The sequence below is a fragment of the Heloderma suspectum genome, chromosome 1, assembly GCF_057233095.1.
Source record: "Heloderma suspectum isolate Gila_16-S chromosome 1, 16-S_ref, whole genome shotgun sequence".
Classification (NCBI taxonomy): Eukaryota; Metazoa; Chordata; class Lepidosauria; order Squamata; family Helodermatidae; genus Heloderma; species Heloderma suspectum.
Genome location: NC_139458.1, coordinates 293100024 through 293117375, shown reverse-complemented (window position 1 = coordinate 293117375; position 17352 = coordinate 293100024). Strand labels below are relative to the sequence as shown.

The following is a 17352-nucleotide window of genomic DNA, read 5'->3' as shown; positions in this document are numbered from 1 at the left end:
GGGTTGACATCACATGTGAACTGGGTGTATGTGATCTGATACCAATCACTGGCTTACAACCTAACCTATTTTAGGGGATGATTGTGAGGATAAAATTGGGAGAAGGCTCCTGTGTGCTATCTGGAACTTCTTTGAGGAAGAGTAGGATAAAAATAATAATGTCAGATGTAGTGCTCCCCCCCCACAACAATCTGAAGAACAACACAAGCGCGCGCGCGCACACACACACAGACACACACACACACAAATACACACTATTTCTTTCTCTCACATACATAGAAGGAGTGAATTCAGATAAAAGTTAAAAGAGAGGAAAGAAGCCCTTGCAGGTGCTAAAACTTTCAACTACTTCCGTAAGATTTTATTCTTATGTTTTCCATACACAAAGAACAAAAGATATGTGTATGTTTTTCAAGAGAATCTGTGCTCAAACTCCCTTAAGCTCTCTTCAACTTCTCAGCTCTTCCTTACGACAGAAAACTGTCAACAGCAGAGATTACTTAGTGAAAATAGATATTTTATTTATTGAGCTATACAGAAATGCTATAAAATGCAGCATATTCATCCATTGCCTGTATCAACTATATCTTTAAATATACCCAGTACACAAATCCATCTAACACCAAACAACACCATTACAAAATATCCACCAGCCTGCCAACTGCCTTGAAATCTCACACACAGACACACACACACACACACACACACACACACACATTGTCCTAGCTAACACAATTGTTGAATAGAACTTCTGTTGTGAAAAAATGTTCTGCACATTAGCTTTCATTGACTTTGTACTGTACAAGGAGAAATTCAAAAGGTGGGGAACATTTGGAGAGAAAGCATATCTTTATGCCAGTAGGAATTAAGTTGGAATGTTTGTGCTTATCACAGCTATAGCATTGTGGCACAGAGAAAACATGTAGCTTTCAAGTGTAAACCAACTTTTCTTCAATAGACTTCTGCATTCTGAATACTAAAAACCCTCCTGGAAGGGTTGCTAATGGAGCGAAAGAGTCCTTTGTCTGTAGACTTCCCCAGAGGTATTCAGCATGGCAATGAGACCAGGTATTCAATTCCTAAAGCAACTGTGGTCTGTAGGCTTTCGGTGAACCATGGAGCACTTGTTTTATTTGCAATAGAAAGCTGGTGGTCTCATGGTACAGCTTGTCTCTTTTTTTGTTCCACTTCCAGCTAGTATGTAGACCTGAGACAGCTGTAAGCACATTAAATATTTTCCCTAACCCATACATAGTTCATTTTCTTCCTTAAGAGATGCTCTGGATTAGCCACTAGTTTTATGAGAAACAATCTAACGTAAGAGGAGACAGAGATAAAAGAAACCTTCCTGAAGGTTGCTATTGATGTTATATTTCACTGTTTACCTCTTTAATAGTGCAATCATATTGTTGCACAAAATGCTAGTTTCGCCCCCTGGAGGCTAGTCCAATTTGCCCCAAAGAGGAGAGTCAACTTCAGGCTGGGTCCAACTCGATTTTATTGTTTGCAAACAGTTCGACAAAGGAGCTCACGCTCAAAGCAGAGTCGACCCTGGGCAACCTCCGTGCTACAGTTTTATCACTTAGCTTGCATTCCTCAGCCAGCGTGTTACTTTTGATTGGTTGCCAGCGGTTTGCTTAGCAACCTTATCTTAGGGTTACTGTCTGCTCATTCTAGGCATGCGCAGCTCTTACAGTACTATGTGCTGCTTAAGACACATACAATGGCTTTTAGGTTACATTTTTACTACAATTCCCCCCTCAAAAGGCTTTTCTCAAATTTATACTCTCTTTGGTCCAGCGGTGGACTACGCACTTAAAGGCGCAAACTATTATCGCTGTGGCATTGACGGTTTTCTCTAAACAGCAAGTGAGGCCTGGGACGCCCTTGTTCTAGCTACTAGAATGTTGACAACAAAAACACTTTTTTTTTGAACTTTTGGAACTCAGTTTTGTTCCGTTCATCAGGAACCCTTGAAACGAGAGCGCCCCCTTTCTGTAGAGCTACTTGAGTCCTTTCAGGGGTTCATTATTCCAACGGTGACCTTCAGGTGGGTCAGCTTCCGGTGTGACCCTCTCTGGTGCAGGTGATGCCTTTATTCAGTGTGATGAATCCACTTCTTTTCTTTGGCGACTTTCATAGCAATGGGAGTGGTAAGTAGGATCTGAAACAGACCCTTCTGCTTCTTGGTAGGTGGTTCATCTTTCTAGGACTGGATTAGCACCCAATCGCTGGGATTGAGATTATGCACTGGAGCATCTAAAGGCCAGGATTGGTGCGGTGTCGCAAACCTGTGAAAACAAAACAGACTGCAAAGCAGTAACATAGCCCTGAATCTTAAAACTTTTACTTTTAAATTCACATTTAAGCTATCAGCCATAGGTAATATCCGAGGTGGGCACTTATGGAACGTTTAAAAGGTGTCAATTTAATACTTCCCTTGGGGGTGCACATACTCGAGTCAAGGTGACTGGCAAGGCCTGTGGCCTTTCAACTTAATCTTTAAACAAATTTTAATGAGCATTGTCTTTAAGGTGCGGTTCATCTTCTCAACTTGACTTGTAGATTGAGGTTTCTAAGGGGGGTGTAGCTTCTAGTTAGTTTGTTATGCCTGGGCCACTACTTGCGTCACTTGTCCAACAAAATGGGGCCCCTGATTTGATTCACTCTCTTTAGGTAACAAGAGCTTAGGGATTACTTTTTAACAGGATCTTGGCTACTGTCTGAGCGGTGCAGTCAATTGCTTTTATCATTACTAGCAGGTACCGATAGCCATGAGTCTGGGGCAACTCTGAAAAGTCAATTTGAAATCTCTGAAAAGGATAGTAAGCGCATGGGCGACTTCTCATTTGAGCTGGGGGCTCAAGCATCTTTGAATCATTTTTGAGGCATAAAGGGCAGTCAGCCACTGTTCTCAGGTCTTGGTCCAACCTGAAGGAGGTGCTATCTGCCTCGGGCGCACTCAAAATCGGGGTGCTAAAGGGGGATGATCCCTTTATTAGCTAACCATAATTTTTGAACTTCTCAATGAGCGGCTTCAAGCCTGCACAGGTGGCTTTTTTCAGAGGATACTGCCTCACGCACACAGGGCTCTCCCTTTTTAAAGAAGATTTTAATTTGTGTTATGCATTTGGTCGGGCAGGGGTTCTGTCTGCCCACACACATGGATTAACATTCTCTAAAATCTCAGTCCCTTTGGCCTCTGACACAATCTTGATTGCTTGAAGGGCCATTCGATAATTTGAGCCCTGCATTGCTGGCAGCTGTACTACAATCTGATTATCACGGAAGAAGATTTTAGCTTGCAGTTTTGTTAACAAGTCCCGCCCCAAGAGGGCAACCAGGTATGCAGATGAAACTACAAAGGCATGTTCCAGTATGTTATTTCCAGTCTTCGTGAGGAGGGGCTTACACAGGGGCAATTTAGTTTGGTTTTTTTCCCCTTTAATTTCTTTTATAGTTACATGCTTTCCACTTTCTCTTGCCTGGGGGCTTCACAGGGATCACAGAAAATGTGGCTCCAGTATCTACTAGGGCTTTACAGTCCTCGCCACCAACCCTTACTTTTACCTTGGGATTCTCCCGAGCGTTTGTTCGTAGGGTGGTGGCCCTTCAGCTAGACTCCCCCCCACTGGAGGACCCTGCCAGCATTTGGCAGCCTTCAGGGTGAGTCTCTTTTCTCTTTTTTTTCAGCTCTGGACAATCTTTCTTCCAATGTCTCTTCTCTCGGCAATACGCACATTTATTGAGCCCCGGTTGGCCCTTTCCTTTTCTGCCCCCCCCCTCTGGTCACTTCTGTGCTCTCAAGCTGCTGTTTATATCTCTGCCCATGGTGGCTGCCAGCATTGCCTTTTTCTTTTTCCAGGAATGGCACTTTTTTATGTGCTCTCATGTGCACCACAGCTCTAAAAACTTCATGATCTGGGGTCTGATAAGGCTAAAGCAGGCGGTGATATTAAGGCTTGCTTCAATTTAAGAAAAGCCTTTTTTATTTTAATTGTCCACTTCTAGTGGGTAATATTTTTGTTAAAGCTTCATACAGGGGCTTCACCCCTTTTTTATGGCTACTATAGCCTCCCTCTTGTAACAGGCACACTTATCTTTTGGCTTGCCTGTTCTGCAAATCATGTTTCAAATTCTCTGTGCCATGCACCAGTTTTAACTCTTTGTTTTCTCTGCAAGTTAGGCTGTTTGCCATTGCTTCGACAGAGACTCGCTTGCTTAGATCTTCAACGACACACATTTGGGATAAGCTTTCTTTCTTTTTTAAGCCTTTTTGTCTGCTACTTTCTTCTGCTTTCTTTTATACCTTTTTCATATCATTAAAATCTAACACCATGACTGGAACACATTTGTTTTGTATAGTAGGGCATGGTGGAGCAGATCTAACCATTATACTGCTCCTCTGACTGCATGGTCAGGGCCCATCAAAATCAAGGGAAGGGCGTTCTCATATGTGGAAAGAATTCCAAGCCACCACTTTTGCATCGGCAACTCCACACTGCATGAGTTTTAGCAGAGTGTCAGGTTTGCCTCTGAGCAAATGGAACGTCAGAACAGTTCAGATTTTGAGAAAGAGCTGGAACACATGGGGCAGGAACTTTCTTAGGCTTCAGAAACACAGCTGGGCTTAGAAGTATCACGGGAGAGTGGGGGACTCTCTCTCTCTCACCTCTTAAGTTAAGAGAATTTGCTGCCCCCTTTTTAAAGGGAAACTAACTTTCGTAGTTTCTCTTTGAACTTTTTGAAGGCTGTTTCCTTTGTAGTCTATGAATCTCTAGAAATTTGTATCTGTATGCTTCATTAGGGTAAATGAAATCAAAGCCTTGGAAATCATAGAATCATAGAATAGTAGGGTTGGAAGGGGCTTACAAGGCCATCGAGTCCAACCCCTTGCCCAGTGCAGGAATCTAAATCAGAGCATCCCTGACAGATGGCTGTCTAGCCTCGTCTTGAATGCCTCCAGGGTGGGAGAGCCCACCACCTCCCCAGGTAATTGGTTCCATTGTCGTATTGCTCTAACAGTTAGGACGTTTCTCCTGATGTTCAGCTGGAATCCAGCTTCCTGTCACTTGAGCCCATTATTCCGTGTCCTGCACTCTGGGATTATTGAGAAGAGATCCTGGCCTTCCTCTCTGGGACAACCTTTTAAGTACTTGAAGAGTGCTATCAGATCTCCTCTCAGTCTTCTCTTCTCAAGGCTAAATATACCCAGTTCTTTCAGTCAAATGCAGCTTTTTATCTGAGTGTTGAAATCACAAATCAAACTGTACACTGAGCTGATCACAAACAAACACACAATCTACAATAACGGGAGTTTAAGGCTATGACAAGCCTCACAGTACTTTTTACGGCAAGTCTTTAACTGGCCAAAGTTCCAGTCCATGTGCAGAGTGCCTCTAACAAAGAAGGCTTTGGGCCATACAGAAGGGATGCGTTTTAACAAAAGCTCTGTGTCTCTTCATCAGTTCGAATGGGGAAGGTGTAACCTTACACCTCTTCTAGATTCCTCCACAGATAAGAACAGAGCAGTGCTGCTCAGCTTTCCAGCTGTGATGCTTTTCTTGTTTGTTTGTTTTTTTGTAAATCTCACTCTTTTGTCAGGTCCTCACAGACACCTTCCAGCCTCTCTGCTTGCTAAGGCTAAACCAGCCACGGCGAAGGGGGGTTAGGCAAGTCCCCCTTGGCTCTGCTCTGAGTAGGCTGACAGAGATAAGCTCACACAGACCCTGATATTTTAAGAACTTGCTCTGTCTTTGTTTCTTGATTTTGCCACAGTCTTTAAGTCATCAAACAAATCTCTTTCTTCAGAAGTTGCAACTTTTTCAACTGCTTTTGCTTCTTCTAACAAACTTGGATACGGTGGCAGACAAACTGTCTCTGGAGGGCCCCCTCTCTCCCCCAACAACTTCTCCTCCCAACCTAACAGACCGAATAAGACCGGGGGGAGCTCAGGGCACGTTGGGCAGGGTCTCCCAGTCTTCAAGCTCCTTCCGTGGGGCTTGAATCGGGGGGAACAGGGGCTTTGGGCTTCACCTCGGAGCATACCATCATGACTTTACAATACTGAACTTTATATTCAACCTTTTCTCACCTTCAGTGGATTTTGGTTGGCACTCATCCAAATGCTGATAACCTCACCTTCCCTGAGGCAAATTTATCTCTTACTACTTGATTCAGACACCACCCGGGGTCTCTTGCCCCTGTGGTCCTTTGCCAGTAACACATTTACACATTTACACTTCTGTAACTTAAGGGGGATTCTTTCCGCACCAATTTAACCAACTATCAATATAGGCGAATTGATCCCATTGCCCATTATTCACCACATTTTTATATACAGCATTTACAAGATTTACACCAAAGGATCCTATGTCTGGCCAACTAATTCCAAATGCTGGCCATTCCACTTGACAGAGTGTAACCAGCTTGCCTTTCGACATCTTAGTACACGGAGTCTGACAAACCTCAGACGCTTGACTTTGCTAAAGTTCTTTAGCATGCATCCCAAGGGAGTGGCAGAGCTTTCTAAACGGGAGCTACCCGCCTCCATTGTGCCTACCTCTATTTGAAACCATACACGGAGCCTGACAAACCTCCGACGTTTACACAGAGTCTGACAAACCTCAGACGCTCCGAAGGCAACTCAAACAGAAAGACAGAAGGGAAATCAAGTACTTACTCTGCCCAACACCCTAGTGCCATCTCTTCAGACCCATTCAGCCTGGTTGACTCAATCAATGGAGTCCACGCCTTTAACCTCCTGGGTGTCCCGACCCCCGTTCTCTGGTGCCGTGGCAGACCGCAAAGGCGGTCCGGCGCGCCCCACAGGCACCTTCGCCGGTTCTGTCGTTTGACCCCAGGGTGGTCCAAGGGACTCCTGACTGACTCGCCAGTTTGTTGCACAAAATGCTAGTTTCGCCCCCTGGAGGCTAGTCCAATTTGCCCCAAAGAGGAGAGTCAACTTCAGGCTGGGTCCAACTCGATTTTATTGTTTGCAAACAGTTCGACAAAGGAGCTCACGCTCAAAGCAGAGTCGACCCTGGGCAACCTCCGTGCTACAGTTTTATCACTTAGCTTGCATTCCTCAGCCAGCGTGTTACTTTTGATTGGTTGCCAGCGGTTTGCTTAGCAACCTTATCTTAGGGTTACTGTCTGCTCATTCTAGGCATGCGCAGCTCTTACAGTACTATGTGCTGCTTAAGACACATACAATGGCTTTTAGGTTACATTTTTACTACAATATATGCGCCTACCGCAAAGTAAGTTCCAAGGAGTTAAATGGGCCTTAGTTCCAGGTAACTGAATATTGGGGTGCACATATCTTATGGATGTCTAGCCCCAGTGACAAAGGGCTCTGATATCTGGGTAGTCCAGCTAAAGCCTTGCTTGCCAGGCTTTTGCCAGCAAACAGAATGGAATGATGGAGGCTATTTTTGCCTCTCTGTCCTTCATTTGAGCATTTTTCTCTGGCCTCTAAACCCATCTAACCTGCTCACACTTCCAGGGGCACAGATGGAGGCTGAGAGGATATTGTATCCAATGGATTCCTCCCCTCTCTGCCTCCTGGCCCACATCCATTTCTTACCTTCCCAAGGTTGGGGTTCCGGCCGTTCCGCTGTCCCCCATTACCTAACTGGTTACATTGTACTGTAGAAGCAATGGTTTATGTCATTAGTGCTAGCACTGGGGCTCAATTAGATATTACCCACAGATAGTATCTACCTAGTAAAGATCCCAGCGTTAATTTCTATGCCAAGTTTCATAGATCCTCTTATAACATAACAGTGCTTCTTTAATTTTCAGATTAAAAGATCCTAGAGGTTAAATAAAAAAATCAGTTCTGCAAGGAAAACCCCTTCTCATCATAATGGCTGCACGACCTTAAAGCACCTACTGTTCACCATGTTTTGGATTAAGTAGAACAATCACTAGACAATGCCTTGGATTAACTGTTTTCTTCTTATTACTGATTTTCATTGGAGTATAATGGATAATAATGGCCCTGATTCTAAAATGACAGAGAAAGAAAGATCAAAACAACGCATATCAAACATCCTCAGTCAGAAATAGTACTGACTGTATTTTGTTTACTAAATTAGTTTTAAAGAAGGTGGCTGAGAGGTTTATTTTTGTTCCTTTTTTTTACACTGGGGGGGGGGAAGCTTTGCAGCCGCTTTGAGGAACTGTGATATTCTCCATAGCCTCCTGGCTGCATTTCTAGGTCCAGAATGCCCATGGAAACAACACAACATCCTGGAAATGTGCCTGGGACACTGTGGGGACCTTTTGGTTGTTCCAAGTGGTTGCAATGCACTTTTTTGAAAAAAGCACAAAGAAATAACTGTTTTTTAAAAAACAAAAACAACCCCCTCAGCAACCTGGTCTTAAAACTAAAGTAAGCACCCTCCCCCCCCCCAATTCTCAGAAATGTCTCCCATACCTGAGAGCAGCTGAACACATCTGCCCCCTGCCCCACTTTCATGGGGGTAAATCATCCAACAAATGTCAGGGGAATGTTCAGCATGGCTTTAATCAAAACTAGGCCCAGCATGCCCCCTGCCTCAGCTGCTGCTGAGTGACACCCTCTGGTAAGAACTAAAAATGTTTATTCCATTTTATCAAGCCATAACAGCTTAGAAGAAAGTATTTTCAGTTTGTCTTATACGTTACCTTTATGGAAATGTTAGTGGAGAGAAGATACTGAAATCTTCCACCAATATGACGAAAAAACAATTATCTAGCTATATTATATTTGAAACCCTCAACTCCCTTCTGTTACTGTTATAATTAACCTAATAATCTTGAATTTATGGTTTTGATCATGCTATATCTGTTTCCCATTTCTCCCAGAAAAAATGACGCATATATCTAACTGTGTGGGAGAGCTGTCAGATTAAGAACAAAGAGAATGTCTAGTTTTGTGTAGTGTTTGTGTGTTTTTTTTAAATCATTGACAAAGGGCCAAACTAGGTGAGATGCAGAAAACACATGAATACTCTCCCATTATTTCTATTTTACTGAAAGGCAATCATGGGCCAGGGTGCAGGGAGGGTTGAGGATTTGACTGGAGTATTGGAGGTAGGGATAATTAACGTGGAAAGGCCTTATTAGTAGTGACCCCCACTCTAGAATGTCTTGTTCCAGGAAACCCAGTTACCTTCCTCACTCTAGGCTTCAGCTAAAAATCACATTGTTCAAATTTTTATTTAGTCAGGATGCTTCCTCAAAATGTATAGTTGTCTAGCTTAATTTTTTTGCTCTGCAGGTGTATTGTGGTCCTTGTTTTGATACCCGGTTCATTGTTTTTATGCTCTTTTATTGATATTTATGTTATGCTTGTTGTTCAATGCCTTGTGGGTCCTGTTGTAGTTCAGAAGGGCAGGATATATGTGCTGAAATAAATACATAATAAATAAATACTTTTTGTCCATGGGCTATTTTTTTCCTATTAGGATCCCTACTCCACCTGTTTTCACACCCATGAGGAAAAGATACATGGGGGAAAGGCTATTGCTCATTATGGTAGAGCACAGGCTTTGCCTGCAGAATGTCCCAGGATCATTCCCTGACATCTCCAGATAGGGCTAGGAAAGACCCCTGCATGAAACCCTGGTACACCACTGACAGCTAGTGTCTGTCTAGACAATGCTGAGCTATATGGACCAGTTGTCTGGCTTGGTATAAGGCATCTTCCTGTGACTGAGTGCTTATGGAAAGCAACTAATGTGAAACAAATAATTTCTCCTATGCTGTACTGAATCAGTGGTACATTGCTCAGAAAACAGCTTGGATAATTGTTGCTTTTGTGCCATTTGGCCGCCACTGTCCAACAGAGTAAAATGCTTTTCAGCCCCTTGAAATCAGTGGGCTGAAGCATTTTTAACTCCCGGTAGAATTGTGGCTCCTTGTGTTTTTGCATATTTTTTGACATAAATGAGAATTTTGCATTGCCGATCTCAGTTTTTTTGCCAGCACTACTAATGCCTGACCTAGCCGGTCCAATAACCAGTGGCCAGACGGAGGGGTTGGTCCCCTTCCTCTCTCTTGTAACTGGTGCCAGTGGAACAACAGTAAGGTAAGCCGTTAGTACATGGGAGGGATCTTGGGTGGAGACTTGGGGAGTTGTGGGGAGAAAGAGCAGAAAATTGCAGTCTAAGCTGGAGAAGAACTTGTGTGTGTGTGTGTGTGTGTGTGTGTGTGAGAGAGAGAGAGAGAGAGAGAGAGAGAGAGAGACATGACTGCCGCATTAAGAGTCAGGCAAGTTCATATTCTGAGCTAAAAATTACAAATGGTTGATGACATACATTTCTAATTTAAATGGTCAACGATAAAGTTTAATCTGATTTGCCCCCAGATCTGCAGTTACTGCATAGCCACTGAAAACAGAAAGTCATTTGTTCCTGTGGTGAATCACTCATAATATCTATGTTCAAAACAGTATTGCTTATTTTCTTTTCTCTTCTTTAAAAACAACCCTCTTTGTACAATGGAGAAAAATGGCACTTGGAAGTGAACTTTCTCTCAGCAATTGTACCAAAATTAATAAATGACCACTTTTAGCAATATTCAAACAGCAAGAAGAAATTGATATTTCTGAACCGGGGGAAGAAAAAAAAAATTATGTAGGCATGATGAATTAAAATCAATTGGCACTAACAAAATAGAACTGTGCAGGAAAGAGAGAGTCAGAGAGTGAACTTTAAGCACTTCATACTGGGCTGTTTCAATTTTAAATGATTGGTTAAAACAAGGGGAGGAATGTGCTGTGGATTTCAAAAATATTTCATTCATTGACTTTAACAGGATTTTTTAGAGGCCAAGTCACTCAGATGGCATTTGCAGCATCACACATGAAATATACTGAGCATTAGAGCAGAAATAAATAGATATTTGCAGATCCTCCTTTTAGTAGAGCCTGCTTCTGTAACAATTTCAATTCATTTAAAACCAAATTAATTCCAGGTTAATTTAATTTGAATGTATCCTTTATATTGTATCTTAAACAGGATCAACGCAGGCAGCAATTCGGTCACCTTGAATATCTTTTGGGTCACCAAAAACCTCTGTTGAGAAGTAGTTCTTATTTTGAGTTTAAAGTACATAATGTGGCTCCTCTTTCTCACTTACAATGGGCACAGAGCCTGCGCAAGGAAGAATCTCCAGAGGGCTCTACAGACCTTTCTGTCTGCACTCCCTCCACTGGGCAATGCATACATGATCACATGCACAAGGATGACATCTGGAATGAAGGCTGTGTGCAACTCCCATATCCTCATCCAACCCTTTCCTCTCTGCTTGGTCAAGTTACTCAAGTTAGAGTGCAATCCTATGCACGTTTAGACAGAGAAAGTCCTACAACTCCCAGCATTGCTGGGAGTTGTAGGCCTTTTCCCTGTCTAAACGTGCATAGGATTGCACTCTTATGGAACTTAGGATGCAACTTCTGAGTAGACATACATAGGATTCCACTGTTAATTACCTTTACTAAGTGGAGGAAGAAGGCTAGATGGGGGTATGGGTGGTATACCCAGAACACATTGTCATAAAGCTACTGAATTCCAAAGCAAACAGAAGCCAACTTATCTCAATGATGTAGTGGTTAGATTGATGGACTGGGGAGAACAACCAGGTTCAAATCCCCTCTCAGCCACAAAGCTCCCAAAATGACCTGGGGTGATTTACTACCTCGCAGCCTAACCTTCCTCACAGGGCTGATATAAGGATATAAGAATGTGGGGGAAGAGAGAACCATGTCTGCTGCCTTGAGCTCATTGAAGGAAGGAAGGAATGAAGGAAATAAATAAATAAATACACGATAAAACAAATTAGAACAAATTCCTTGCCCAGGTCAGAATGCTTTTGCTCCTTGCTGATGACTTGCAGAGATCACAAATGGATCCATATTGCTAACATCTTGCTTTTTATTTTAGTTTAATTTGCTACCCTTTTTGAAGAAGAGCTGTGGTGTATGCCTAGAAAGTGCCCTGTATATGTAAATACCAAACTACATGCTTATCATTTGTGTTTTGTTTTTTTTAAGCTACATTTCTTCTAGGGTGCAATCCTATGGCTGCTAGTCAGTGGCTAGATGGCTATAGGATAGGTCAATTACTGGAGAACTGACCCCCACCCCCTTCCACACCACCTCATAGGCAGCATGAATTGGCCTCACATGGATGCTCTGCACTCATAAGAGCAGTGCAGAGTGGTCAAAATGTGGTGTTCCCAGGGGCGGGCCAGTGTGGGGAGGTTGGAAGTGCCGGTACAACACATCCTATGTGTCATCCAGCCACCGCTTCCTGCAATCTGAGGTCCCGTGGCGAGACAGCCGAAATCAGCTGTCTAGCTGTAAAAGCCAAGTGGGGGGAACAAGGAGGAGATCTGCTCCTCACCACTCCTCCCACCCTGCATTGGATAGGTGATTGCCCCCAGGCTCAGAGGTGACCATCGATCCAGATAGGATTGCTCCCTCCAGGAACTAAATTCAGCAAGTTAATCCTGAATTTTGGTGCCACCTGGTGATGTTATATGTAACAAAATTGTGTGTGGGTATGTATAATCTTGCATAACCCCCACTTTGTGTGGGTTTTGTGGATCAAATCACATAATTGATAGAATGATCAGAGAGCAACTCAAAGGCATGAGCAGCTTTTCATCAGGCTTCCATGCTTTTCACACTAGGTCCCATTGTGGACTTCAATTGGCAAGCAAATTACATATTGAGTCCAGACATCTAACATTTTTAGTCACTATGAACTTCTTTCTTCTCACCTAATTCATTCTGAATTCAACCAGACCCACATTCCAAGGCATTGTGTGTATCAAGGATGAACTTTAGAAAGAAAACCATTTTTTAATTATTCAAGAGTTTGAAAGGCTGTGATCTCGATGCCACAGCCATATGACTCAGTGGAACATTAACAACTTTCCCCAAAAATAATTACTGATGAGTTAAGTACAAGCTTGAGAAATGTCACCAAAAGGGTAATTTTCAAGGAAGTTGTAAGTGCTGGAAAAACGGGAGCAGCAAAAAATTGTCTTCTCAGTCATAGTTGCACAGTCACCATAGCAATGCAATAATTATGCTTTGATTGAATCTGAAATTACAGTGAAATAGAACCTTTCTTACTCCTACATGATCATCATGGATACATGTTGGTATATGCACTAATTCCACTGTATACTTGTAACAATGGCACAGCCATTTGGAAAGTGCCGCTGAATGAAGTGGCAGGATGCTGAAGCTTTCAAAGTGAATGTGACTGGTGATGTTCAAAGTATGTTTAACGTAAATACACATTATTGACTCCACACATATTTTTTTTTAAAAAAAAACTGAGCTGTAAGGAGTGATTTGAAGGACTTTTCCCCTCAAGTGATGGTACTTGTATGAAGGATGTTTGTAATCAGCTAAATGCCTTAATATGAAGATAAAATATTGTTAAATATTGATCTAATAAAAGTTGTTGAGATTAGGGCTGCAATCGTATGAACACTTACCTGGGAGTAGGGATGGGGAACAACTTCATTCATTTAATAATGAACTTACCTAATTTCACACGTTTGAACCAACATGCAAAGCAAAATTCATGTAAAATTCAAGAACTTTACCCATTAATGGGAATTAAGGCCATGGTTAAATGTTTAAGTCTGACTGACTTCAATGAGATTCATGCCATTTTCATCTGTGATGCTTATTTTTTCTTCTTCATTTAGTGAGTTTGTAATTTGAACACTCTACGCTGGCTAAAACGCATGGTTAGGTTGTTGTTGTTGTTGCTGCTGCTGCTCTGGTTTTAAGAATTTCTTTTAGAATGGCTAGTTTTTGCCTTTTGAACCATATAATCAATCATGAATGATATTCCATACTTACAGTAACATCCTGTTCATATTTATGCAGAAGTAAGTCCCATTGGATTCACTGGTGCTTCCTCCAAGTAAGTGGGCATATGTAAAAAACTGTGTGTGTCTTTTACACTGTGCAACATGCAAAAACACAGGCATGTATAAAGCTTTGGATTCCATCCTTGGGGCTGATTCACACATGCTTGGACACCACAGAATATCTCATCACTCAATTATTCAGCACTTTAGATGTTTTAACATTCTCCATGGAATCACAATTGGAGCCAGCAATGTGGAGGAAGTAGTATAAGTAGTATGAAGCCATGTTGACAGGTGTGGCGTCCCTGCATAGTGCTCCCAGGTATTCATATACAGCATCCATAGCTGCATACAGGGTGGGTTTAGTTTAGTTTTCAAGTTGTTTCAAGTTGTTTGGTTGTTTCCAGCAGTCCTTAGACTACATGAACTATTTTGAAATTCAGTAGGAGTTTTAAAAGCAGTTTGGGAAGGTAATGTCATATTAGGGAGTTGCTAAACTAAAACTTCAGAGAAACAGTACATACACTTGTTGAGATTAGGGCCGGAATCCTATACACGCTTACCACTTATCACTTGCTTGTGCAGTTGGATCCAGTGGTGGCCGTCCACTAGAACAGAAACAAAACATTGGCAGAATGGATTTCCCCTCTCCGATGCAGTCCCCCATGTGCCTCTCAATATGGAGCAGATTTGGAAGTAAGGATGGCTGAACCCACCCTGTCCATGCCATGAACCACTCGCTAGGCCCTTGCTGGCCACCTGACCCCATTCTGCATGTGCAGCAAGCTGCTGGGCAGTCCGCAAGGACCTGCTGAGTGGCACTTGGCCATCTGATCCCTCACTGAGCTGCCATTTTGTGTAAAAATGGCCCGGCCTTTTTTGTAAATGCCTATTTATTCATTTATTTCTTGCATTTCTGTCCTGCCTTTTTTCCTCCAAGGAACCCAAGGTGGCATACATAATCATCCTCCTCTCCATTTTATCCTCACAACCCTGTGAGGTAGGTTGGGCTGAGAGCTTCCATGGCTGAGTGGGGACTAGAACCCGGATCTCCCAGCTCCCAATCCAGCACTCGAACCACTACACCACACTGGCTCTCTAATCATGTAATCTTGCATGAATGGCCCCTTTACAGCTGCCATTTATGTAAATGGCTATACAAAAATAGCTGAGCCACCTTTTGTCTGCAAAATAGCAGCTCAGTGGACCAGTGGGGACCCACACTCTTGCCTGGCTCAGCGTCGGCCGAGTCGGGCAAGTGAGGCAGTCCACAGACTGGAGTGTGTGTGGGGGTATGTCTGCTGGACTCCACCCCCTTCCCAGACTCCCACAACATCCCTATTTGGAAGGGCATGAGGAGCTGCAGCAGAGAGGAGAGCAGGGGGACCTGTTGCATGAGTGGACATCTGCTCACATAAATCATCACATACTGATTTAACCCAACCAATGGCTCTTTCTTCTGGATTGTGGCCATAGGGCAGTATCCAACACTGCTGTTCTATTTATGCTATTGACATATGGCTAGTGTAAGCAACGTCTAGTGGTATGCCAATAGCAGAATCTGCAGCAATGGGAAACCAGCTTATGCTATTGGTATTCCATTAGAGGTTGCTTACACTAGTGTATATAATAGCATATGTGGAGTGATAGTGTTCAATACTGCTTATAAATATTCCCATAGAATGCCTACATTTTCCTCGTAATATGGTAATTTTGGCCTAGTTCACACAAATTCAACCACATCAATTTAGTAATATTAATTATTACTATTATTATTGTGTCTCTTCCCTTAAGGACCACAGACGATATGGTTCTGAGCCAGACTCCCATCCAGGCTGTTGATAGGGCCAGCCCAGACCTCCTTAGCTTCAGAAGGAGAACTGCATCATGCGGCTTTAGATCATTTGTTGGCCTAACATGGGATGGTATTAATGAATAGCATTTTACCATGCAGCTCTGGAAACAGAGCTGGAAAGACCGTGGTTTTGAAAGGTGGCTATGAAATTGATAAAATAAAATGAAAAAATAAAATAAAATAAAAGCACTATCATGTGTAGGGGGGAAGGGTTGTTGTTCTGTGTGCCATGGTGATAATTTGCTGATCCACTTCGAGCCAAACTACACATTACATTATTAATTACACAGCTAGCAGAATGCATCCTGGATTTTGTTTTAATTAATCCAAGGTGCAATTGTGGGGGGGCGTTTTTATCAGGACTGCAGCACATGGAGAGGGAAGATTTAACTTTCCCCTCTCCAACCAGAATCAAAATAAAAATGTCCCTCCATGCCATGCTGTAGTTAGCCATAGGAAAAAGGCCTCACAGTGGGATCTTTACCTCCTAAGGCTATAACTGCAGTGTGGGGGCAGAGTTTTGTCAGGATCGTGGCTGAGGAAGAAAGGTTTAAACTTCCTCACGCCCTGCTGTCACAATGAAAATCCCCCCCCCACACACACACACACACCTGCAGCATGCCTAGGATTAAATTTAAAAATCTTTTTATGTGGCTGCTAGCCACACCATTAACGCAAAATGTATGGTGGCATGGTGGATGCTTCCAGATCTACATGATATCATTATTACAACATTGTTTGTGTGAATCCAGCCTTTGTAGGCTTTCCAATATATTTAATTAATGATTTACTAATAGAAATGTATTTTGAGCTAACAAAACAGAAGCTTCTACATAAAAGAAGCTTCTGTTACTATGGTTTCACAAGGAAATCAAGCTCTGAAACTGGAATGCTATTTCCCCAAGAATGTGTGTCAGACCATATCACTTAAACATTCTCCTTCTGTAGCTCTCCAGAGCCCAGTTAGAATCTGCCTATGCAATGCTATTCAAGACACTGAAACATTCTCAGAGGGGCTCGTGAATCAAATGGTAAATTGGCAATCCTATTATTTGGTCTGTCTGTCAAGACAGTAAAGAATGCAGAAGAAGAAGAAAATGCAGATGTTCTTTATATATACTAAGCTGCTGTCATTGAAAGAAGACATATCAATTATGCAGGAACACAGATGTGAATCCACAGCTCAGTATCATGGATGACCTTGTGTTTATATCCAGACCACCATGGATATATTCTTGGAGAGAGCACGAAATACTGTTCTTGGAAAGTTTAGAATGGTTAGAACCCAAGTTTAGTAAGCAGCTGTTCATCAGCAGGCAGCAGTATTAAGCTATATGTCTATATGATATGGGTGGATTATATGTGTGTAGAATTATGAGAGATAAAGCTGTGCGTGTGTGTGCGTGCGTGTGCATGCGTGTGCGTGCGTGTGTGTGCGTGTGTGATTGGCAGTTTTCAAAACCAAATTTAAAAGGTTCTCCCACTTCTAGGGATGCTGGAGAAATTCAAGACGGACTAAAATGAGCTCAAATTTCTAAGTATCCTACCTGCAGAATCCACTGCGGAGCGACTCCTTCTGGTTGTGCGGTGTCTGTGGACTTTTGGATGAT

General features: G+C 42.6%; 1 long non-coding RNA gene across 1 annotated transcript; it reads right to left on the bottom strand.

The window, feature by feature from the left end:
- Window positions 1–1480: 1480 nt before the first annotated feature.
- On the bottom strand, window positions 1481–7062 carry LOC146359231 (uncharacterized). The gene is made up of 2 exons (XR_014786592.1): window positions 6683–7062; window positions 1481–2309 (listed from the first exon to the last, which is right to left on the bottom strand). It is a non-coding gene; the product is annotated as an uncharacterized LOC146359231 (long non-coding RNA).
- Window positions 7063–17352: the final 10290 nt, after the last annotated feature.